Genomic DNA, 26,500 nt, shown 5'->3' with positions numbered 1-26,500 from the left:
TACAGCATTTGTTTGTGTCGGTCTACACCTGTCCAGCTGGTTGAGACTTGTGTGGGTCTTATGGACACACATGACACTCAGCCCATTACCTGCAGTGGGTTTTGTCACCCTGTGTAGTACTGGCTACTTTGGTGACACCAGTATGTGTTACAGATGTCATGGTGCCACTGTGGGTGTCTACTGTCTGCTGCCTTAACATTCGGCCACCCAATTTCCTTGCATGCTCACATCCATAACATAGCTATAAATACCAACACATTCTACTACATTTGGCGATTGGTAGGTTGATTGGAAGGTGCTGGAGGGCTGTCTATGTCGGATGCACATAGTACACTCCCTATACATGGTTGAGCACAGATAGTGTCATGTTTGGCATCCCTTTTACTGTATGTGCGAGTCAGAGAGGGTGACATTCCCTGGGTCCCTACTGTGTCAGTGCATATGCTATGCGTTGCCTCTTTGCCAAGGCCAGGTCATACTGGGCACACCTCCTTCCACCTACTAGGTCAGGCTCAGGTTGTTCCTCCTCTGAGTCACTCTGTGCCTGTACAGGCCTTGGCATTAGTGGGGGGCTGTGTGGCCCTGCCCCATGCTGTTCCTGCTGCAGCTGTTTATTTTTTTGCAGGATCATATTGTGTAGCATAGCACATACCATAACAATTTGGGTGCATGTAGCTGGTGAATACTGCAAGGCTCCACCAGATGTATCCAGACACCAGAACTGTGACCTGAGCGTTCCCAACCAGATGCTCTATTATATGTCTGGCCTGTACGTATGCCTCATTATGGCATTGTTGTTCAGGTGTGTGTGCATTTCTAATGAGTGTCATCAGCCACGGCTCCAGTGTGTACCCAGCATCCCCCACTAGGTGACCGTAGAGGATGTCCATATTGGCAAAGCTTTGGTACAGTTGCGTCAGATGCCTTATTTCTGAATCGTCATAGCTTCCAGTGCAGCCAGCACACACATTCATTATAATGCCCTGGGCATCACATACGACCTGGGAGTTGATGGACGGGATGCCCCTGTGGTTGATGTAGGCCCTACCCTGCTCACTGGGTGGAGCTTTGAAGCATAAGTGCGAGCAGGCTATAGCACCCACTACCTCAGAGTAGTCTGCTATTTGGTGGAAAAGACGCATATTGCTGGTCAACACCTCACGTGTGTTGAGGAAATATACATGTTCACTGGCATGTGCTGACATGGCATCCAGTAACTGGTAGAATACTCTGGATGCTGATGCCAGTGAGATCCCCATGATATCCCCAGTTGTGCTTTGGGAGGTACCTGTGGCTAGTATACCTAGGCCTACACATACCTTAGTATCCACTGGGATGGGCTCCCCTCAGCCTGTTTGATGTGTCAGATGTGGCCAGCACAGCTCAACAATCTGCTGTAGGAGGTCTCTGTCCACCCTATAGCGCTCCACTATCTCCAGCTGATGTAGCCCCTGGTAGGTTACCCTGAGTCTGTACACTCTTCTCTGTCTCCTCACTGAGGGTTGTTCGGCAGCATTCACGTCTTCACCACCCTCAGCCTCTTGCACATGTTGGTCTATGCTGAATGCTGCAGCCCTTTTCATTTTGTAGGTTTGTTTGCTAAATCTTCCCCGCATGTATACACCAGTGGTGTAGAGTGTGGAAAAACCAGAGGGGAAGGTGTTTGCTTAGTTTATAGTAGTGTTCTGGGCTGGGCTGGTCTGCTGCCCCTGTAATCGGCTGATTCAGTTACATATCATTTGTCAGCTCAGCTAGTTCACCTTGATTGCTCTCCTACTGCTGTTGTCCTTCCCAATTGCACTAGGCAGGTATAGACATACCCCTAGCTTAGCCGTGCTAATCTAGGAGCAATCCTGAGCCACAGGGCTCCAATCCACGTACAGTATGCCTGACACCCACCCATGATGTCACCTATATCTGAGACCTGCTCCTGGCTATCTATAGACATACACTCTTGGGACTTTCCTCACACCCCGGGGATAACCGGGATTCACTATCCTTTACCTCATTTGCATAGGATTGCCTGTTAATGCATATTTACATGACCCATGCTAAGCCTCCCTAAAATTAACCACTGCTTACCGTCGTGCAAACCAGCACACAACTGCTTAAAAGCGCCTTACTCACACCCTATTCAACGGCCCTTGTTCTGCCCAGCAACAAAACAACTGGCCTCTGCAAGTCTCGAAACCAGGAATCTGCACACCACAGACGATGGGCTTTACCATTAAGCCATGGCAGACATACATGCATCGGATCTTATCACATGCATATCATCCAGCACAGGCATTCAACAGTATAGGACAAGTATTCCATCATGTAGATGTATTTGTGTTAATGTCTATATATATATATATATATATATATATATATATATATATATATATATATATACACATACATAGATATAGAATATATATCTCAAGAACAAACCTCATGACACCAAAGCATTAGACAAGAATGAAAAGGAAACCACCAGCGACTCCTGTATTATGTACTGGTGTTAATCCCAAGGCAAGTGTGTTTCTGTGCAACACACGGGTTCAGACTGTATTCAGGGTAATATTAGGGTTGCTGACGTTACTCACCAGACCTATTGCCAAATGTATGGGTATGTCTTGCCAACCCAGTCTCTTGGCTGATTGTGACATTTATGGCCACTATATAGGGAAACAACAAAACACGCTCCTCAACACATCCAGTGGCTAGCCACTCACAGCCACCAACACATAGGATATGACTAATAAACACACACACACACCTCCTCTGCCTTAGAATATAAAACCTACCTGACTACTTTATCACACTACAGCATTATACAGTTACAGAACATGCTACTGAGATTACTAGGTCACAGTAATCCCAGAGGAGTATTCCTAGGTGGGTGACATCATCAGCCTTGCCAAAGTTGAGTATAGGAATCGTACAGAGTGTGAGTAACCTAAAAAGCTTTGTTCTGTCCATTGGCAGATGGACACACACACACTGTCTGTGATTAGAACACTGACCTAAATACTTTATCACACTACAGCATTACGCAGTTACATAATGCACTATCGAGATTACTGGGTCACAGCAATCCCAGAGGAGTATTCCTAGGTGGGTGACATCATCAGCCTTGCCAAAGTTGAGTATAGGAATCATACGGAGTGTGAGTACTCTAAAATTATTGTTCTGTCCACCAGCAGTGGACACACACGCACACACACACACACACACACACACACACACACACTTGGCATATCTGGGATTAGAACACCGGCCTAACTATTTTGTCACACTACAGCATTACACAGTTACAGAACATGCTATCGAAATTACTAGGTCACAGCAATCCCAGAGGAGTATTCCTAGGTGGGTGACATCATCAGCCTTGCCAAAGTTGAGTATAGGAATCATATGGAGCGTGAGTACTCTAAAAAGCATTGTTCTGTCCACCAGCAGACAGACACACCCACACACTCACACTCGGCATGTTTGGGATTAAAACACCAACCTAACTACTGTACCACACTACAGCATTATGCAGTTACAGAATGCACTATTGAGATTACTGATTACAGCAATCCCAGAGGAGTATTCCTAGGTGGGTGACATCATCAGCCTTGCCAAAGTTGAGTATAAGAATCGTACGGAGTGTGAGTACTCTAAAAAGCATTGTTCTGTCCACCGGCAGACGGACACAGACACACACACACACACACACACACACACACACACACACACACACACACACACACACACACACACACACACACACACACCATGTCTGGGATTAGAACACCGACCTAACTACATTATCACACTACAGCATTATGCAGTTACAGAATGCACTATTGAGATTACTGGGCCACATTAATCTCAGAGGAGTATTCCTAGGTGGGTGACATCATCAGCCTTGCCAAAGTTGAGTAAAGGAATTGTGCAGAGTGTGAGTACTCTAAAAAGCATTGTTCTGTCCACCAGCAGACAGACACACACACACACACACACACCAGTGATGGGATCAGAACACCTGCCTATTGACAGATCACTATTACAGTACTACGCAGTTACGAGTTGCGCCACATAGATTACACATTCCTAGGCAGTCATCATGAAATTCTAGGATTGCGGACATCAACAGGGATGCTGACAGTTATGATGTACATAGCTTTGAACCTGTGTGTTTAATGTAGGAGTCCATCCCAAACAGGAGTATGCCATTCTGTGGAATGGACGACTACTATCACTCTACAGGGTTACAATCGCCATGCTCATACACATAGTAGCACATAACATACACAAGGTGTCAGTGGGCATGCTCACACACTTAGTAGCACAGGGCTGTTTGGAATGCACTATGAGTCCAAATACACAAGGTTATACTGGGCATGCTCATACACTTAGTAGCACAGGGCTGATTAGGATGCACTTTGATTCTAAACACGGAAGGCCACAGTGGCTATGCTCATATAGTTAGACATACAGAAATGTTGTAATGGTCTCCAGTGTAGTAGTTGTCATTGTTAGCAGGAACACTGCACTACATGTATGTGACACTGGTCATCTACACAACACCTGCTGATGTCCGACACCTTAGATGTATCAGTCTATAACAAGCACAATACTACCACTCGCAGTGATTTCATGCTAAGAATAGCAACTGCTTGACCAACACAATGAGCTAATGTCATGCTGTAATTATGAGGTTGGCCAGTGTCTGTCAGTCTGGGGTAACATGACTGACAGAAGACAAGCCTCTGTCACAGATCACATGCATCCATGGTTCAAGGGAGTGTTGATAATACCTTGTTCGCATTTGCCCATATAGTGCCATTCCAAGGCAAATGACCTAAACACAGGATAACATCCTGACACCTAGAAGACAATTGCATTGTATGCTTATGCTAACCAGTACTAGACGTGTTGCTGTCGTAATCACAGCTGCTCACTGTTGAACCTACAATGGGGAATACTGACTTCAGGAACGCATGGATCACGCAATCCCAAATAAAACCAAGACCCAATCCTCCAAAGGCAGACGTCCTGCCTGTGGACCCCAGCCATAAACAAACTATACAATAGAAGGAGGAAGCTACTACATGATAGAGCAAAATCCCAAAAAGGGAAGGCATCTCTGATCAGTATTAGCAAAAAACTACGGGCACTCATAAAATCGTCTAAGGCCAGCTTTGAGAGAAAAATTGCACAGGACACTAAGGATAATCACAAGGCTTTCTTTAGTTATGTTAGGAACCTGGGTGGGAATTCCCAGATATGCTCAGAATTAGTCCAAAATGACAAAAAATACACCGAACCCACAGACATTGCCAACATCCTAGCTGACAGGTTCAGCACAAACATCTCTCCCCCTCCCCACCAAAAGGGCAAATATCTATCCCAGCAGAGTGCTGCCCCCCTGACATCTCAGATGCTCAGGTAAGAGCCGCCCTCTCCAAAGCAAAAACACAGCATCAATGGAACCAGATGATGTCCCGGGCTGCATCCTACATGAACTCCAAGAAGAGCTAAACCCAAACATAAAACTACTGTTCAATCTCAGCCTTACTACAGGATATGTACAAAAAAGAGTGGCATACAGCAACAGTGGTCCCTCTCCACAAAGGTGGTGCCTCAATGGATCCTGGAAACTATCGCCCCATAAGCCTGACTAGCTTGGTCTGCAAAGCTATGGAAAGGATCATCATGGACCTCATAAATAAAGATATTGGGGACCTACAGACACTGGATCCTACCCAGTTCGGCTTTGTTAAGGGTAGATCCTGCCTCTTAAACCTGGTCGATTTCTTTGAAACCGTCACCAAGGCCATTGACGAGGGGAAGGTGGTCCACACAGCCTACCTAGACCTTGCAAAAGCCTTCGATACAATACCCCACTAAGGCATTATAGATAAGCTCACCGGCTTAAATATAAACCCCTATGTCACTAGATGGGTTGCAAACTGGCTCAAGGACAGAACTCACATGGTTAGAATTGCTGGAGTCATGTCAGACTCCAAACCAGTTACAAGTGGTGTCCCACAAGGCTCAGTCCTGGGACCTCTCTTGTTCGGTATATATTTCTCAGAGGTACAGGCCAACACGGAAGGACTGTGGCTGACCAGGTTCACAGATGACTGCAAACTGGGTGGCATAATCGACTCTCCAGCCGACACAAGCATCCTCCAAAAGGGCCTCATAGAAGCAGACAACTGGTGCCAGAGCCATGGCCTCAAGCTAAATGCCAAAAAGTGTATAGTCATCCCCTTTGGCAAAAACAAAGTGCCCACAAATTACCACATAGGTGGTAATCCATTAAGTACAGAAGAAGTAATTATGGACCTGGGGACCCAAGTTGATAGCAATCTCTCATTTGACAACCACGTGGCCAAAGTGGTTAGAAAAACATTTTATATAGCCCACCTAATCATGAAGGGATTCACATCTAGATCAGGGGAGGTCATTGTGCCTCTTTACTCATCCCTCATCAGGCCCATAATTGAGTACAATGCCCCTTTTGGGATGTACCTTACCAGACAGCTGCAGCAACTGGAAAGACCCCAAAAGTACCTCACCAAGAGGATCAAACGGCTCAAACAGATGCCATATGCTGCCCGGTTAAAGAAACTCCAGCTCTACTCAGTGGCATACCGCCTGCTCAGAGGCGATCTGTGCCTGACGTATAAAGCAATGTCCAACCCGGAATTAATGGACATGCTGCACCTCAGAAAATCCAAATCCCATCGAGCCACGCGCTCGAGAGACTTGAACCTCAGCACTGAAATAAATAGGACATGCTGGAGGGACAGATTCATAACCCAAAGGCTCTCTTCACTCTGGAATAAAATCCCAGTCCAGGTTAGGCAGAGTCCCTCATTGACTCTCTTCAAGAGGAATCTTGATGAGTGGATGGGAGATCGTAGGTTTACCCTGGGTATCACTTCTGTGTCATTGTTAGACAGAGGCACAGTATACTAACCTCGAAAAAGGGCATAGCAAAATTAATTTAAAATGGCTGGCGAAAACCAAACACACTCTGGCTAGGCTTATAAATGCCCTAGGGCAGATAACCTAGTATGAACCTATGAACCTATGAACCTATGAATCTGTGCAGTGAAGAACACCTGGCTGATGGCTCTGTTGTGCACAATAGAACTACCACCATATAACTCAGAACCAGACATGTGGGCCATAACACTGGTATAGACCATTCCAAGTGGTGGTGTTCCCACATTCATAATGGCTACTCACATGTACAGATCAGTACTCCAACATATATCATCACAGATGAGCCAGGTGCAGGTTACAGTGTCAAAAGCTGCATTCTAGGATGTAATCCTCAGACACCACCATGTCCTCAGACCACCAACACACGTCCATACATGTGATATGACATGTAATGGAACAACACCAAGTAACCTTTGACTGGTGGACTGTACCTAGCCCTACAACAACTGTGCAGAGTACCCATGTACTGACACAGTTACATTATGTATTATGCAATGCAATAATACCACTGTTTGTAACCAGATCCGCTGTACACATACCAAGGTCACTCGGATATTGACAGCATTAACAGATGACTTTTGCTGTGCACCATTGAGTGTGTACACAGCCTGACATGAAGCTATTATTGTATGATATGTTTATGTGGGGAGCAGATTGTTTTGACATTTGTGTGGAATATAACCTGGAATGTGGACAGGTCCCATGCAGCCTGTAGGTATGGCATTAGAGAGTGCAGCTTGTACCTCCATAGTTGTTATTACAGGGGCTCTGTAGTGTCCATGGATATATGAATGTGCACCTGTTGGGGGGGCAGTGTGTTTATGTTATCCAAGACCCTATCTGGCTGAACAGGTGCTATTTCCATAGGCACAGTACCTCTCATGCCATAGTGCTGTGAAGCACAGCAGGTCTTGTTGTTGCCATTATGTTTCATGACACAGCTATGGAATCCTCTGTGTTTGGCCTCATAATATTTGGATGAGTAGTTTCACAGTAGTGCTGCACAACATTATATGGTGTATCTGCATCTTACTGAGGCTGACCATGGATCAACTTCCACTCATGTGTATTGACCCTTGCAACAGTTACTACCTTCTGTGGTACAGTTTAAGGCAGGGTACTACTGGTTTGCCTTCATGGTTGTGTTTGTTTGAATCCTGTTTCTGTTTCAATGGCACAATCACTGCACATATGTGAGTGCCTAAAGTGCATTTGTGTAGGACCCAGCATTTGCCCATGCATTGTACATCTGCATGGATGCCATGACAGTCACCACTTTGCTCTTAAGGAGCATAACATTGGCTTTGAAGACTGACCATGTGTGGCATACTGTTAGCCCTGTTGGTGTGACTATGGTGATCCAGGTCATTGGTGTTGATGACATCCAACATGCATTGAGCACATGTGTTGGTACATGACGAGTCTTTCCAGTTCATAATTGGATAGCTAAGGGGGCATGATTATGGTGTCCTGTCTCACAACTGGTATTCCCCATTACAGCACAATGACAGTTGGGATTTCTGAGGCATGGTGGATGATCTGTCACAAGGTGCAATTTGGATTACACTTTGACACAAAGGTAGTTGCTCAGCATAATGCATCTTACGTTGTGCAAGTGAAACTTGCGTGGGGGTGTACATATCCCTCAGGAAGTTGAACACACCTGTGGCCCATGTGTTCCAATAAAGGATGTTGGCCAAGAGGTGAGGTATGTGTTATAACATGGTCATGCAGGGGTGCACTCCAAAGCATTGAACCATATCTCAGTCATTGCACAGATATGTTCTCCATGTTTCAGATTGCTGTAAGTGAGTCCATATTGAGTACCTGATTTGTATAATTGAGTAGCAAGACCCACAGTTTATTTCTTGGCTGTCCCTGTTGCACCAGTGGACTTTCACTTGAACCTGGCATGATGAGGGCACTATAGGGGATGCATGGGCCATTGCCAGTATCCAAATTTTCAGGGGTGACAGGTGCAGACCCTGTCTGGCAAAGCATCATGGTCTATCAACCATGTTATCCCAGGCAGAGAGATGCTAGATACTCTTTGAATTACACCAGTAAATGTCACGATTGTTGAATAAAATCCTTGTCCCTGTACGGCTGCATCATTCTGGCCACTGGCAGAATGCTACACAGGCCTTGGGATATACCCGCATGGGCTACATGACCTGACAGTTTCTACATGTGTTTCCATGCAGTCCAGACTACTGCATCACAGGTCATGCACAATAACATAGCATATGCCAGTGACATGTGTATAGTTCTAAAGGTGGTCGGAGTGTATGGGTATGTGGCTAATCATGGCAGACAGGCAGTTGACAGTATGTTTTCCCTCATATAGCTTGGTGTGTAACATAGTGCTAGGGTTTGTGTTCACAAATGAGTACTGCTGACCATGTTTCCGGCCACGTGTTCTGAGGTGTGACACAATTATGCGAATTATGTCGTACAGTCTTTGTATTCTGTTGTCTGTCTATTCCAACTTGGGAGGCCTCTTGCTTGGCCAAATACTTAGAGGCCTCTGTGGATGTGTGTGATATCTGGTGGAATGTGTGTGTGTCCTTACTGTGTTCTGGTAAGGGTATGTGTTGGTTGAGGTGATGAGATGCATGTGTTATCCTACACCTCTTGACTGTCTAGTCCAGTCATGGGTGTAGTATGGACCGCCTCCAAGATCACCCCTATAGCTGCATCCCAGACAATGTGTGGAGTGCAGTGTTAGGCAGGTTTGGCAGTGTACATGGCATAGAGATTGCATTCCCCCAGGATGGCCACATACACAAAGCTGACATTAGTAAACACCAGTAGCTGAGTAGTGGACATGCCTGTATGAGCATTCAGTACTACAAGTACCATGTACTGTATTTAGTATACTTACTGCTTATGAAGATGTTTTAGATAGTGGTGCTCACATGTAAATATTTGAGTTATGGATGTGGCAGCACTAGCTATTACAGGAACATGGTAGCTACCTTTAGTAGCATTTCCCCTCTTAGAGCCACATCACATCCTGGTAGTTGATTACAGATGATGCAACTGTGAACAGGGCTGTATCCTTGTCTGGGTATAAACTCACATACCCAGCAGAACCATGAGCTCTGTTGGGCACAGACACCCACTCCCCACACAGAGTCAAATATCAATAGATGCTGCTGCCACTATCGACATGATCAGGATATAATCAGATAGTGTACGCCATCACCTATGACTCTCTATCTGCCTCACTGTTTCTCTGGACTGCCACTGAAGCTGGAATGGAAACAGAAAGTGCTCCTCCAAAAGGGGTCCCACTCGCAACAAAGATGACTTGGGGAATTTCCCTGATGTTCTGGTCAAAATTCCCCTAGTAGTACAAATACCACTTCAGGTTTACCCTCAAAAGAAGCTTCAGATCTCATGACACTAACCCAGTTAAAAGAGAATATAAAATAAATAAATAAAAAAATCATGGCCCTATGAGTTCCCAGACCCTTGGGGGAGATCACCATTAATGCCATTGGCACTGGCCCAGGCTGGATCACAATCTATCACTCTTCATAAAGTAATCTCAGTTCATTTTAATGATCAATGCATATCTGACCAGCAGTTGTTAGGATTTCAAAATGGGATACACTATGTAACTAAACAATAAACCTATATATTTTGACATTCACATCTTACTAACATTCAACCTCTCCTCCATCCCTATTTTATCCATTGCAGCGTCTCTACCTTTCACATCTCCTATGGAATAGACTTGACAACCCATTTCCACGCAGAAGAACTAATGCTGATCCAAACTAAGGAGTTTTTCATAAGTATTGCTACCTGTGTCTTCTCTGCTCCTTTCCCCCATTGTGTTTAGGGCAGGACATTCACATCTCACTGTCTTTATCTAGTATGCTTATAATATACCCCCACCATCTTCACTGTTCTTAACTGAGATGAACTCCAGCAGCTCTGGCTTCATGTCATATGCTTCATTTTGTTTTGTTTTTTTCTGTTCACCCTCCCTGCTGCTATCCATCAGCTGCTACTAGATCCCCTCCTTGTTGACCAGGTGTACTGAACCTGCCTTAGCCTCCCTGGTTTCAACTCAACCTGTATTTGGGGCTGATGAGGAGACTGAGGACTCTGCTGCAGCATCATAGTGCTGCATCAGGGTGTGCTTTAACCTCCTACCACCACATGTCAGTCTTGCAAACTCCACAATTGCTGCTTATGTGGAATACATGAAGGCTTCAGTACATGTAACCTCGGGTCTACTTAAAATGATTGAACACTCATTTGAATGAAACCCATATTACTGAGATCAGTTACCCAAAAGTGCAGAATAGTGAAACTTGAAAAGAACGAAGTGCAGTTCATTGAAAAATGGTTACTGACATGCAGTCAGTTGTAGAAGTAGCAACGTAGATGTATATATGCTTTTTCCCACAAGATAGTGCAATCTCAGAGTTGGTATATTTAATTTCTGGGGGCTGTGGGGGGTAGGGACCCCCACATGGGGAGGTGCAGGGAGACTTGTTCCCCTGCAAAAATGATGTGAATAATGATTTGTGGTGTTTTAGTTAAGTGTAGTTTTTGTAGTCTTTCTTTAAGGTAGCGTGGACATATGGAAAGGATTAGTTGTGGGATATTTGTATAGCGGTATGTAGTGAATTTTTTGCTTGTGTATATTACCAGATGGTGAGGGTTATGCGGTGAGTGTATGTCAATATTCTCAGTTTTGTTGTTTTCAAGTGTCAGTATTTTGGACTTTCAGGTAACTGGTCTCAGTAATATGAGTTTCGATCAAATGAGCATTCGCTTATTTGAAGTAGACCCATAACACCCCATCCCAAGTTGTATACCACTTGCAGCAATGAATTTGCTAGGTTGTTAATGATACTATTCCTACAAGACTAGGCTGCCTTCCTCACCCAAGATGTGTAAGCCAGCATTGGTTGCTCACTCCCATCCTCACTCTGTGCAGCCCCTCCAGTGCCCTTGCTGCCAGTCGATCATTGATCATGTTCTGTTATTTATTTGACATTCATTCTCATGCCTGCTTCTGTTCCTAGCCTTCCTATTTGCAACATTTTTTCCCTCCATTCCCACTGACTCCCACATCTCGTCACTTACTGTGACTACTACTCTATGCATTTCACTGCCACTCACTGTTTTCTCTTCTCCTGTTCTATTTGTAGCATGTGTTCCTGCATGGCCATCCACATCTCCCATTCATCATTTGCCTCTACTTTCTGAACCTGTCCTTCCCGATTGACCTCCTCCTTTTCATTTCTGTTTTACATGATTTGCCTTCACTCACACTCTATGCCACACAACTTGTTTATAGTCCTCTGTTATCCTTACCATTGTTCTGCTGTCTTCTAGCATTTATACACATTGATATTGTCACCCATTGTACATACTGGTCTGCTGCTGAATCCTGTCTAGTCCCACTCTTTTCTATTGCCCCTTACTTACCAGTCTGCTACCAACTTTAGCACTGCCATTCTTCTCTTTGTATCATGTACTGACATACATGCCACACCACCTTTCTCCTACATTTCTTGTCCAGTTTGTAATTTTTCTTTTAATGTTATTTGACACATAAGTACATATATTGGCACATTTGTACCTTTGCTAGTTCAGAATAGTTGGTTATATTGCCATTAACAATTAGCAATGCTTTCACGTGCATGATTCTTTACCTCTGCAAAGCACCAGTTTATTGCATTTAGATTTGCCCAATCACACATATTCATGACACAATGACACATTGCATCAGTCTCTACTATTCTGTTTGTGATGACATTTATGACTCTCAACATGGTCATGATGCTTCCCAAACATTATATATTATAGTATGCAACTGTGATATTTGATGTGATTGTATGTTTATCTTGGGAGAGTGGACAGCTATTCAATCAGTTATGTCATACATTTACATCATTGTAAATATAATGCTGTGATTGACACATGCACTTTCATTTTGTCCTGTGCTGATTTTTTTACAATTCAGGTTGCAGCACCTAGTGGTATGAGCTTGCCCTTCGCATTTTACTGCATGTGCAGTATTACCATTTACACGTATTCCTTGTCTTTCTTCTCTTAATTCTGCCTTGATCTTCGTCTTTTCCTCAGATCATTTTTTGTGCATGTTAGTTCCCATTGTGCTTCCCAAGTGTGCATCACATCCCTATTTGCATATCTAACATGTTGAGTATGCCCAATTGTATGTGTACACTTGCAACCATCCATTCTGTTTTTTGCTTTCCCAGTACTCATCATACTGTTTTGTATTATGAATCAAGCTTCCTGATTTGCTATTTTTGAAAAAATAGTGACTTATTACCACCTACAGAACTTATCCCCTTTTATATTTTGTGCATCTTTTGCTAATTCCTGAAATGTGTATTTTTGCTTTGAACATGCCTCTCATTTCTGATATTTTACCATCATTCATCACTGATGATACTTGTGTTAAACATTGTGGCACCCTGAATAATAAGTCCCAAATCTGAAACATTTTAGAGAAAGAAATATGCTTACATTGCTGTGTTGATTTCAGCTAAGTACCTCTTCTTGTGTTGATGGTTACCCAATACATTTTTTTATTTGCATATTAGATATAACTCTTCTGTGAAATACCGAGAACTTCCATTCCATTTTGAATTGTTTGCAACTTTCTTTGTGTTCACTCATTTTAGCTTTGTGTTTGCGTGTTACACATATGATTTATATATTATCGACCTTGTACAACTGTGAGTACTTTTTTACTCTGACTTATCTATAATATTCAGGAGAAAAGTATTGTATGAAGTACTTTACTGAGGAGAGCCTTAGAATTGTACATTGGTGGATGCCTTATGTCACAATGTAAAATATTTAGGAATGCAAGTTATAAAGCAGAAGATACAGCATAGTAAAAGAATTGCAGAAAGTCTGAACTTTAGGCAATGGCAGACTGCCAAAGGAGTGGTATGAATTGTTTAGAGACATAAGCAATGGTTTTCAGATGTTTAATGGATTCTGCAGCACAGAGTGGCATGAATAGAGGTAGCATGGAGGGCCTGGATAATTCAAAGACTCAGACAGTATGATCGCACAAGAGTCAAGATATCTTGGCATACAGTGCATGATGATATGGAATGAGACATTTTATGCAACTCATTCACCTGATTTATGCAAATGGCAAAAGCCAAAATGACAATTTGGTACAGAAAGGAAGTGACAGCCTAGATTCCTTCAAATTAAATCTGGATGATTGGATAGGTACTCATAAATTTAGTCTAGGACTGAACTGTTTTGCCTTTCTTGGGTGAGGGTATAGCATAATGGTGGGTGTTTGCAAGGCTGGCCTTGTATTTCCCATTATTCTGTGATTGTATGAACAGATAAGATCTGTGCCAGTGGGGTGATTCAGACAGCAGCTAACATGCCACCAACTGAGTGACCAGCAGATTGTGTGCCATTTTTGTACAGAAAGGTAGACTGTATGGAAACGTATTGAACTTTGTCACCCACAAGTGTAACGGGGGATATGTGATATGTACATTCCTGTGAATACTAAGGTATATGTAGCTTTAATAATCTTACCTACAGGGACATTTCAGTGCTCTAATGAGAACACATTAAGGCTATCAGATGTATCAGCCTTATAAATCCCAAACCAGGACCTCAGCATTATGTTGCAGAATGTGGATGAGCATGTCTGATTCCCTTTGATTGCAGAGTAGATAACCAGCACCATGTGGGCATTTTATAACACTGTCATTTTCTATGAGGTCCTGAGAGACATATATTAAATATGCATTGCCATCAAGGCCCCATCTGGTCCAGAAGTACTGAGATACATCTTCAGAAATGGATTCTACTCCATTAACTGCCAGGTGGTCTGTAATACACAAGGCATTATTTTTAATTGTGTTCATGCTCCATCAGGGCAATTCTCATGATTCTCACATCTGTCACACATTTAACCTATACCAAAACTTTCTGCAAGGGGAATTCCCACAGAGTCATCTAGGTACATACAGATGCATACAGGTACCATGCAAAGAAGGAGCAAACCACATATAGTATGTTTCCTATTATGTGTTGCAGGAAATTCTGGATATGCTCTTTAGCCCTGGCTGATATTCACTATCACATAAATCCCAGACCATTCAGGAAATGAACAATAAATGTAGCATGTGTAAAATTATGTAATATAGTGGAGCAGGTGTTCAGCCTAGTCAATGGATGATATTTTAGGAGGGGCACTACAATATAGTCCTCCAATCTGTGTGTGTGTGTGTGTGTGTGTGTGTGTGTGTGTGTGTGTGTGTGTGTGTGTGTGTGTGTGTGTGTGTGTGTGTGTGTGTGTGTGTGTGTGTGTGTGCGTGTGTGTGTGTGTGTGTGTGTGTGTGTGTGTGTGTGTGTGTGTGTGTGTGTGTGTGTGTGTATGTGTGTGTGCAGTGCTGCACAGCACTGCACTGCATAAATATGCCAGCAGCAAAAGGACAGGGTTGTAAGTCACATGAGGAAAAGCAACAGCAGTACCACATCTGAGGCAGAGGCACGCACTGTAAATTTCAGCACTGATAAAGAGATAGCATTTGATAAAAAAACTCTAAGGTATGACACAGCCAACACAGAATAAAATGATGCATCTTTTAACACATCCAGGCAGTGGCTTAGGTATGGTGTGTTTAAGACATCCCTTAGCTACACATTGTAGGGTTTGGGAAGGACACTCATAAACGTGTATGCAGAATGGCAGGGTGGACACAATGATAGGTGACTGCAACATTATGAGATTAGGCAGGTTCGTGAGAGCAGTCTGGTGTCACAGTGTAAGGTGAGTGCAACACTATGAAATAGGAAAGGATCATGAAAGGTGGACATAGTAGTCATATACTCAGGAAGATTGTGGAGAGCCATGGGGTCACATCATCCAGTGGTGGGGCTGTTATGAGTTGACCATTGGCATCATTTTCTGGGTCGGCTTGTGGTGTCAGGGACAATTGGGATCTGTGGCAGGAAATTTGTTGAACTATGGAACCATGAGTTTTCGCCCTGATGAGGCTTAATGACTAGCATTGCCCATGAAAGCACGAGACCAAGTTTGACAGGCTGTGTATCTGCAGGGAATGGAAGAGCCAGAGAACCATGTGCATACAACTTGATAAGGCACCCCTGTTTTTATATCAGAGGGCTCCACTAGCCATGACTTAGACAATGCCATGACTGGGCATGCCAGGCTGTGTGGTCACTGATGACAATGAAAACATCCTTCCACAGGTCTCAACAGTCAGACTTAGGACAGTCTTTGTCTAACTTTCCTACATACTAACTTTCCCATAGATATGGAAAGCAGCTGGCATGTGGCTGTTAATGAGCTACTTTAATGAACTACTTTTTGTAGTTAAAAGTTTGATTCCCTCAGGCTAAATTTGTCTGTGTGACTGAGCATGTCTTCAAACCAGTTAGTCATCCTGAGCTGAGCTGTAAGAAAGCTCCAGGTAGATCTGTACTCTTCCTAGTTAACAAATACAAATAAATATATAGATAGAGTTTTAGATAGATAGTCAGACAGACATATAGATAGATAGTTAGATAGATAGATATAGGCAGAAAAATAAATAAATAAATGGTTTCTGAATGTAGATCAGAGAACAGTTGCAATGTGTCCCATGAAGACACCCTTAGAAGCAACATTTGCCAGCAGAGTCTTCACTTTGTTGTTATACTTCATGCCACTGTGGACTTATTGCACACTGTCCTGCAATCCACAGAGCACTCATCATCTCTACAGTGCTGTGGGTTGCAGCCACTTGTACCTTGACAACTGGCCTGCACATCTCTTGGTTAATTCTAAGTATTGCAGCCATATCAGGGATAGTCGTAGAGTCTTATCTATACCTAATTCTCTTGCACTGAGATGTATCCCTGCCTTTCAATTATTGTCAGTCCTTGGCAGTGTGGATTTCAAGGGCTGTGTGTGCAACACAGATGGATATTATGAGAGACTGTCAATATTGGGTCTTTTAACACATTGTAGCATGTATAGAAATTGAAAAGCACATGGAAAGTAATATCATTGCACTAGTATTTACAGATCAAGTTTATAAACCATTAATAAGCATTGTTTTAATCAGCATATAGACCATGTTTTTTTATTTTTTTTACTGGCTATAGACAGAAGTTAAGGCATATATATTGGTTAATGAGGCAAGTATAGGGAAGAGTTAAGAAGTTTCAGTGGGGGGAGTTAGTAGAGTATAGAGAATATTTAAAATGGACAGGGTTATGGATAGTAATTAGAGCTAATAGGAGAGTATTCCATTTTTTGGCTAAGGAGAAAGAGAAGATAAGTTGCCCAGGAGGTGATTTGGGCTTGTGAATTAGGAGTAAATTCTTGTTTTCAGATCTAAGAGGTCTATGAGAGAGGTAGGAGGTGAAGATGGAATTAAGGGGTGGAAAGTCAGAGGGTTTGAAGATGAGTTTGTGAGCTGTATAATTTGTAAGTAGTCGAGGCAATTTGGTAGTTCCAGCCAATTTAGTGATCCAAGTGCATTACAGTGGTGGGAGAATTATTTGGAATTTGTTGCAAATTTAGATATCTTGTTGTAGCAGGTTTCCAGCTTGGCTTTTAGAGAGGCTTGAAGGTTAATAAGTAGAGGGGAGCCATACATGAGAGACAGGAGAAAGTAGCTGGATACAAAGGTTTTCCTAGAGGAGGGAGATAGGTATTGATTGTGTCTGTAAAGCAATCCAAGTTTTTGATGTTTTTTTCTTGATATTTCATTGTACATGGATATTGAATTTTAGTTTCTCATCTATGACTACTCTGAGTAGTTTTGTGTGTGGGATGATATCTATTAGGGATTTATTTTGGCTATAGATTTTGAAAGTATCTTTGTGTATTATGGTAGATTTGGATGGGGTGAAATTCATGATTTTAGTTTTGTTTGAGTTCAGTGCTAAGTGGTTGCTGATTATCCAGAATTCAGTGTTGGAGAAAGCAGTTTGTGTTTTAAGTAACAGATCAGAAATTGAGTCAGCAGAGCAGACTATTATTGAATCGTTTGCATACTGAATTACATCGGCATCAGAGATAGAGGTACCCAAGTTATTAATAAAGATATTGAATAATAGGGGACTAAGTATGGAGCCTTGCAAAACTCTGGTAGGGATATTCAGGTAGGATGAGATGGAGTTTTGCAATTTAACAGCCTGTTGCCTGTCTCAAAGAGAGCTAGAGAACCAGTTTAGGATGGACGGGGAGAGACAGAAGTGAGAGAGTTGTGAAAGTAGCAAGGGGGGGGGGAGACAGTATTGAAGGCTTTTGAGAGGTCTAAGAGTATAGTAGCAATAGTTTTTCCAGAGTCACTGGCTTTGTTAATTGTGTCAAGCAATGAAATAAGGGCAGTAGTGGCACTGTGACCAGGTCAAAAGCGATGTTGTGATGGAGATAAGAGATGGTTTTGGGTGAGATGGGGCATGATTTGAGCATGGATACATTTTTCCAATATCTTGGAGATTGGTGAAAGGATGGCAATAGGGCAGAAGTTGGATATATCATTGTTTTTGCCACCTTTGTGGAGAGGGAGAATGTAGGCCTTTTTCCACAATTTGGGCACATAAGACACCTGAACTTGATCTACTTATCAGGATGCTAACGGGGTAAGCAATGGCTTCCATGGTGGTCTTTAGGAAAGTCGGTGGTAAGTTATCTGGAGCATTTGAGCAGGGTTTGAGCTTTAAGAGTAGCCTTTTCATAGTTGTGGTGGAGACTGGTTGGAGTGTAAAGTTGGCGGTAGGGAGGGAGTCAGGGTTAGAGGAGTGTAGACAAGTTTGGGAGGGAGAGGGTGAGATGAGAAAAGGAGTGTTATGTATGTTGCTAGAATTAGGAAAGCTGGCAGCAATGTCAGCTATACAGTTTATGAAAGAGTTAAAAGGAGATGCTATTTCCTGGGATGTCTTGTTGGGATGTGGGCAGGGATTTTCCTTGGTGCCTGGGTTAAGGAAAGAGGAGATAGCATTCCAGAATTTTTGGAGGTTTAGATTATGGCTTGGGTTGAAATTTAGTTTAGCAGTTTTTTTATCTTTATGACTTAGTGTTTTTTTACTTGGTTATAAAGTTGCTTAAAGAGCAAGAGGAAGTCTTGTTTTTTTGTTTTTTCTGAAGTACTTTGAGGTTTTGTCTCTGAAGTGCATGAGATCTTTGGTGAGTTTGGTTAGCCATGGAGCAAGATTAGTTTTTATTCTTTTTATGCATACTGGTGCTTGGTTGTTTAGTGTACTTGTGAAGGAATTATCAAAATAGTCAGAGTTATCTAATGGGAGTGTTTTTAGTATGTTCCAGTTTATTCTTTTAAGGGTGTTGGAGAAGAGTATTGGGTTGAAGTTTGTTAGACTGTGAATTTCCTTATAGTGGTGTTGGTGTTGTAGGGTGCTTGGTGACTGTCGGATGTATGCAGGGATGTGGTCACTTAGGGAGTCAGGGTGGGTATCTGCTTCAGATATTTTGTTGGGGTATGTGATGAGTATCCAGTTCAGAATGGACCCAGAGGAATAGTCTTTGGATGGTCTGGTTGGGGAGTTAATGAGCTGGGTGAAGTTGAATAGATTTATATTGTTGGTGGAGGGGTTGAATGTCAGATTTGCCCATTTGATGTTTACATCTCCTAGAATGATTGTTTCATTTCTTATGTTGGAAGAGATACAAGTGAGGATATTTTCTAGTGTGGAGATGTTGTTTCTTGGTGAGATGTAGAGGGCAATGAGGCAGAGGCTTTTATAGGCATTTACTTTTAACAAGGCAATGGTTATTTCTGCATTGATGAACTGGGGAATGTGGTTGGAGTATGGTATTTTGGTAAGGGAGTTTGCAAACATTACTGGGTCTCTCAGATCTGATTATTTGATCGCCGGGGAGAGAATTTCAGAATCTTTGATGTAAGGTTTAAGCCAGGTTTCAGTTAGGGCAATGATGTCAAGTTGGTTATGGGAGAACCATGCATGGAAGTTGGGGATTTTGTTAGGAAAGCTTTGGGTATTTAGTGTTACCAAGCAAAGGGATTTGTGGGGGTTGGCTTGATGAGGAGATATGGGGTTATTGCCTGAAGTGTGGTTGGGGCCAGGGTTGGGGTGGATGTTGCCAGATAAAGGCAAAGTGGAGAGATAGAGTATGTAGGTTGGGTGTTTTTGCTTGGATATTTGTTTGGAACTAGTGATGTTAGTGGAGTTGGTAGCAGAGCAGTTGGGGATAATGATGGTTCTGAGTGTGTGGGAAAAGTTTTTTATTTTGCATTAATGGAGTGTATTTGTTTGCAAGAGGTGGGGAGAGATGTTTAAAATGTGGTAGGACTACTGATGATAGATATGAGGGCAGTAGGGAAAAGAGGAGAGGAAATTAAAGGATGTAAGGGCAGTTAGGTGTGGTAATGGACAGAGCAGTATATGAGTATCGTGTTGGTTATGACGAGTCTTGCATGTGGATGCATGTTAGTTAGGGATGAGTAGGTACTGGAGGGTTTTGGAGGATCTTGGATGGGTGTAGTGGAGAGATGGTGTTGTTATGTAGTTTGGAGATGGTAGCAGTAGGCTTTTATTGGGGAGGAATGAGAAGGGATTATTTTGAAAGTAGTTTATTAGTTACTACTGGATAGGATGAGGAAGAGTGGTGGAGTAAATATGATTGGAGGGGTGGAGGAAATTTGATTTGAGGGGAGGGAGGGTTGTGATAGGTATTAGAGTAAGGGGAAGGGTTTAGAGAGTTTAAATGTAGATGCACTGGGGTATGTGGGAATTGGGAGCAGGGTAGGGTAGTGGAGTGAGCCCGATGGGTGAAAGGAGTGGGATGAACCAAGAATTTGTACTGCAGTGTTAAAAAAAAAGGCATCAACCCTATGTTGTCCTCATTGTTGTTTGAATACACATATGCCGATATAACCTTCATGGATGCATGAAACTGGAATCTGTGTAGCTACATTAAAAAAATATATCAAACCTGTGTTATCCTTACTGTTGTTTGCCTACACATATGCCCATATAACTCTCTTGGATGCATAGCATACACATTACACTATGACTATACCATACTTTGACATATAAACCTTATTGGTTAAGTTATTGCATTTCACTACAGCACAGTGTAGCACATTCCACAACATCTTGAGGGAGTGACTCATCAAGGCCTAGCTACATATCTGTCTTTCCAGAAACCCCTAATATACAGGTGGCCTTGATCAGACAATCCCTTCAAATGTGGTGTAGTGTGCCATATTGTTCTGTAGGGGACTTTGCTAGCCTAGTATATCCTCTGGTGAGACACTGATGATTACTGCAGGTTAAGCTCTCACATCTATGCTACCATGAGTATTAAGGGTCATTGTTTCAGCTGCAAGTGAGAATAAAAACCTCTTCAGTCTCAGTGAAGGTATTTAGCTTGGTAGTCTGGCACCAGTGGTAGGCCTATCTGGCACAGTTCCCTATACCTTCTTTTTAACATGGAGTATTATAGCAGTAATCCATTGTTGAACCTGTTCAAGAGACCAATTATGGCCATGGATAGCATTCACTTCCTGTACCACTGTATGACAAGTTTATTTATTGCTTTTGTTGACCTGGATAGTCTGACAGGACTGTGGTATCTCCTTTCCTGCAGAGGCTCAGGCAGAAAATCTTCAGTTTTCAAAACAGGTAGCTTTATACAGTACAGAAAAATGTATAGAGCTTAAAGTTAGAATAAGGGCTGACAGTCATAGAAAGGCAGTTATAATGAAAAAAACATCTGCAGTCAGTAAACTTTACAGTCATTACTTGTAAACACATGACAAACTGGCATAAACTGAGAGGTTTAAAATGTCAATATGCAAAATGTACCTAAACTACATAGACTAAAATAAGGTCTATACATCATTGCAGCAGAAGTCCTATATCCTGTTCCTAGTCAGTTGATTCTAATTGAGAACATCAAACCTAAAAGATCGCTTGTGAACCATGATGGTGGCAACATTTGGAAAAGAAGGAGAGAGTGAGTGTTGCATTGGCCTTACCTTCTGTTAGTGTACATCTGTATATATATATATCTACATATATCGACAGATAGATATAGATATATAGATATATGCATCTACACATACACACACACACACACACACACACACACACACACACACACACACACACATATATATATAAAAAAAGAATATCAGTATATGTATATATAATATATATATATATATATATATATATATATATATAATATATATATATACATATATATGTATATATATATATATATATATACATATATATATATATATATATGTATATATATATATATATATATATATACACACACATATATGGCTTGGACCTGTCACCCTTAGGCTTTTGAATAGTGGCCAAGGCTCTTGCTGCCCCCATAGTGCCTTTTTTAGGCAAGGCTCAAAAGTCAAACCCACCTCCATAAACAGCAAAAATAAAAAAAATGAGGGTTATGCTACTCAACGCCAGGAGTTTAAATCTCAAAATGCACGCCCTTGAAGCACTCCTCAGTATGGAGAACGTCGACATCTGTGCAGTAACTGAAACCTGGTTCAAGGCTCCACAGAGCACCCCAGCACTATCGGGCTACAACTCATAACACACATTTTGGCCACAGAACATGGACCAAAACACAAAAGGAGGGGGTGTATCCATATTCATCAAAGATACCTACACCTCCAGGTTAGTGGCGCAGCATGATACCTCCGAGATCATCCATGTGCAACTAACATCAGGCAAATCTGCAATGCAAATTGTGGCCTGCTACAGATCACCCTCCATGACCCAGGACCATCACTCCGCCTTTCTGGAGACACTGGAAACCATGAAGGTCCTACCGAACACCCTGATATTGGGCGAATTCAATTACCCTACCATTAACTGGGAAAACCTCTCAAGTACAAACTCCCAGGTCCAGTGCTTCCTGGAATTTATCAGCTCAAATGTCCTGGATCAGCTGGTAAGATCAGAGGTGAAAACATATTGGACCTGGTCATCACCAAAATGGGCGACAGGTGTTCCACACCAGAGGTCAACCCATCACTGGTTAGATTAGACCATAAACTAATCACTCTGGATGTCCACACCCTACCACCACCCCCAACTAAGGAAACCACAGTAAAAAACTTTTCTAAAGCAAACTTCACTTTACTTAAGACAGAGGTGGTAAGTTTCACAGCCTACACGCTAAAGGATAATGCTGCCCAAGATGCAGAAACCTTTACAAATGCACTCTATGAGCACCTACAAGGATGCATGGATCATGCCATCCCTAGCAAAACCAAGACTCACTCCCCTAAGAGAAGGAAACCAGTCTGGTGGACCCTTGCCATAAACAGGCTATACAATAGAAGGAGGAAACTAGTTCAGAAAAAAAGCAAATCCCAAGAAAGACATCCCTGATCAGTATCAGTAAGAAACTAAGGTCCCTCATAAAATCCTCCAAGGCTAACTTTGAAAGAAAAATAGCCAAGGATTTGAAAGATAACCTCAAAGCCTTCTTTAGCTATGTCAAGAATCTAAGTGGCAACTCGCAGATATGCTCTGAGCTAGTACAAAATAGCACAAAATATACTGAACCCACTGATATTGCCAACATCCTGGCAGATAGATTCAGTGCAAACTTCACCCCCCCCTCTCACCCCCAAAAGGACCCACAACAATATCAGAAAAGTGTAGTGTCCTGGAAATCACAGATGCACAGGTGAAAACAGCCCTTTCAAAAGCCAAAAGCACAGCATCAGTGGGGCCAGATGTTGTCCCAGACTGCGTCTTGCACAAACTACAGAACAAACTAACCTCTCACCTAAACACACTGTTCAACCTCAGCCTCTCCACAGGCTATGTGTCCATAGAATGGCGCACAACAACAGTTATTCCACTCCACAAAGGAGGGGTCACAACTGACCCTGGTAACTATTGCCCTGTAAGCCTGACTAGCCTGGTCTGCAAGGCTATGGAGCGCATCATCATGGAAGTCATTAACAAAGATGTTGGGAACCTCCAAACACTTGACCCGACCAAGTTCGGCTTTGTTAAGGGCAGATCATGCCTACTAAACCTGGTTGACTTCTTCGAGACAGTCACTAAGGCCATAGATGAGGGAAAGGTAGTTAACACAGTCTACCTTGACCTCGCCAAGGCTTTTGACACCATTCCCCACTCGGGAATTATAGAAAAACTCACCAGCCTGAACATAACCCCTATGTCACGAAATGGGTTGCCAACTGGCTTACAGACAGAACTCACACGGTAACTATAGCAGGCTCCAGGTCTGACTCTAAACCAGTCAAAAGTGATGTCCCACAAGGCTCGGTCCTGGGACCCCTACTGTTCGGCATATACTTCTTAGAAGTACAGGCAAACACAGGAGGACTATGGCTAACCTAGTTCACCAATGACTACAAACTGGGAGCCATAACTGACTCTCCAGCTGACACAGACATTCTCCAAAAGGGGCTTACTGAGACGGACACCTGGTATCAAAGTTATGGTCTCAACCTAAATGCCAAAAAATGCATAGTCATCCCGTTTGGGAAAAACAAAACACCCATGAATTACCACATAGGTGGCAGCCCCCTTAATACAGAAGAGGTAATATGAGATCTGGGGACCCAGGTAGATAGTAATCTCTCCTTTGACAATCATATTGCCAAAGTAGTTAGGAAATCCTTCTATGTGGCCCATCTAATTACTAAAGGTTTTGCATCTAGATATAAAGAGGTTATAGTGCCCCTCTACTCGTCACTCATCAGACCCATCATAAAGTACAAGCCCCATTTAGGATGTACCTCACAAGACACTTCCAACAGCTGGAAAGACCACAAAAGTACCTCACCAAGAGGATTACTGGTCTCAAACATATGTCCTATGCAGCCCGACTGGAAAAACTCCCGCTGTACTCAGTGGCATATCGCTTTCTCAGAGGTGATCTCTGCCTGACTTACAAAGCCATGTCCAACTCAGAATTGATGGACATGCTCCACCTAAAGAAATCCAAGTCACTGCGAGCCACTCGCTCTAGTGAGCTAAACCTCACCACAGCAATAAATAGAAAATGCTGGAGGGATAGATTCCTGTCATAGATACTCCATATGCTTTGGAATAAAACTCCTAACTACATTAGGCAGAGCCCCTCACTAACACTCTTCAAAAGAAACCTTGATGATTGGATAGGTAACAGAAAATACACCCCTGGGATCACATCATTGGCTCTTCTTGACAAAGGCTCAGTTAATTAATCAATGGGGCGGCGAAAGCTGACACACTCTGGCTAGGATTATAAATGCCCTCGGGCAGATATATATATATATATATATATATATATATATATATATATATATATATATATATATATATATGGATCCCTATGATATAATCTAGTGCTGACATGACGGAAAGCCACATTATTTTTTTCATACTTTTATTAAGTTCACACATTACCTTGCACAGTGACAAGGGTACATGCGTGGTTCTAAAAGAGAAAATAACGTATTAGAAATAATTTTTTGTCTTTTTTATGCATTATTTTTATGGTCTGCTTCTTGACAATTATTACTATTGAATTTAATGTCACATATTTTGCAGAAATCATGCCTTTTCTGAAATTTCATTCCTCCTTCTAAACATTACTCTGCATGTATTATTCCGACAGATTCCATTTATTTCTATCTAGTTTGCTACTTGAGCCCCAAAATGTGACCCATTAAAACAAGGAAAATGTCTATGTTTTTGGGAGAGGGTGGTCTCCTGCACCCCACATGCCCTGTTAATTATATGTACCAGCTTTTTGATTGCACCACAGTGGAGAAAGAAGCAATACCTGCATCTGTGATCAGGTGCTGTTCTCTTGCAGCCTTCTTTGTTCTGTGGTTCAAGCTTTTGGACTTGATGATATACATACATACATATATATATATATATATATATATATATATATATATATACACACACACACACACACACACACACACACACACACACACACACACACACACACACACACAGTGGATATAAAAGGTTCACACACCCCTGTTAAAATGCCAGGTTTTTGTGATATAAGAGACCACAATAAATTATTTCAAAACTTTTCCCACATTTAATGTGACCTATAACCTGTGCAATTCAATTTAAAAACAAACAAATCTGTTAGGGGAAAAATTAAAAAAAAATAAAACATGTACAATATACTAGTTGCATAAGTGTGCACACCCTTAAACTAATACTTTGTTGTGTGTGCACATCCTTAAACGAATACTTTGTAGAAGCACCTTTTGATTTAATTATAGCATTCAGTCTTCTTGGGTAGGAGTCTATCAGCATGGCACATCCTGACTTGGCAATGTTCCCCCACTCTTCCTTGCAAAAGTACTCCATATCTGTAAGATAGCAAGAGTATCTCTTGTGCACAGCCCTCTTCAGGTCACCACACAGACTTTCTATTGGATTTCAGTCTGGGCTCTGGCTGGACCATTCCAAAACTTTACTTTTCTTCTGGTAA

The sequence above is a fragment of the Protopterus annectens genome, chromosome 1.part2 (assembly GCF_019279795.1).
Source record: "Protopterus annectens isolate FY-2018-M chromosome 1.part2, PAN1.0, whole genome shotgun sequence".
Classification (NCBI taxonomy): Eukaryota; Metazoa; Chordata; order Ceratodontiformes; family Protopteridae; genus Protopterus; species Protopterus annectens.
The sequence above is the reverse complement of the archived record's forward strand: the minus strand, read 5'-3'. Positions refer to the sequence as shown.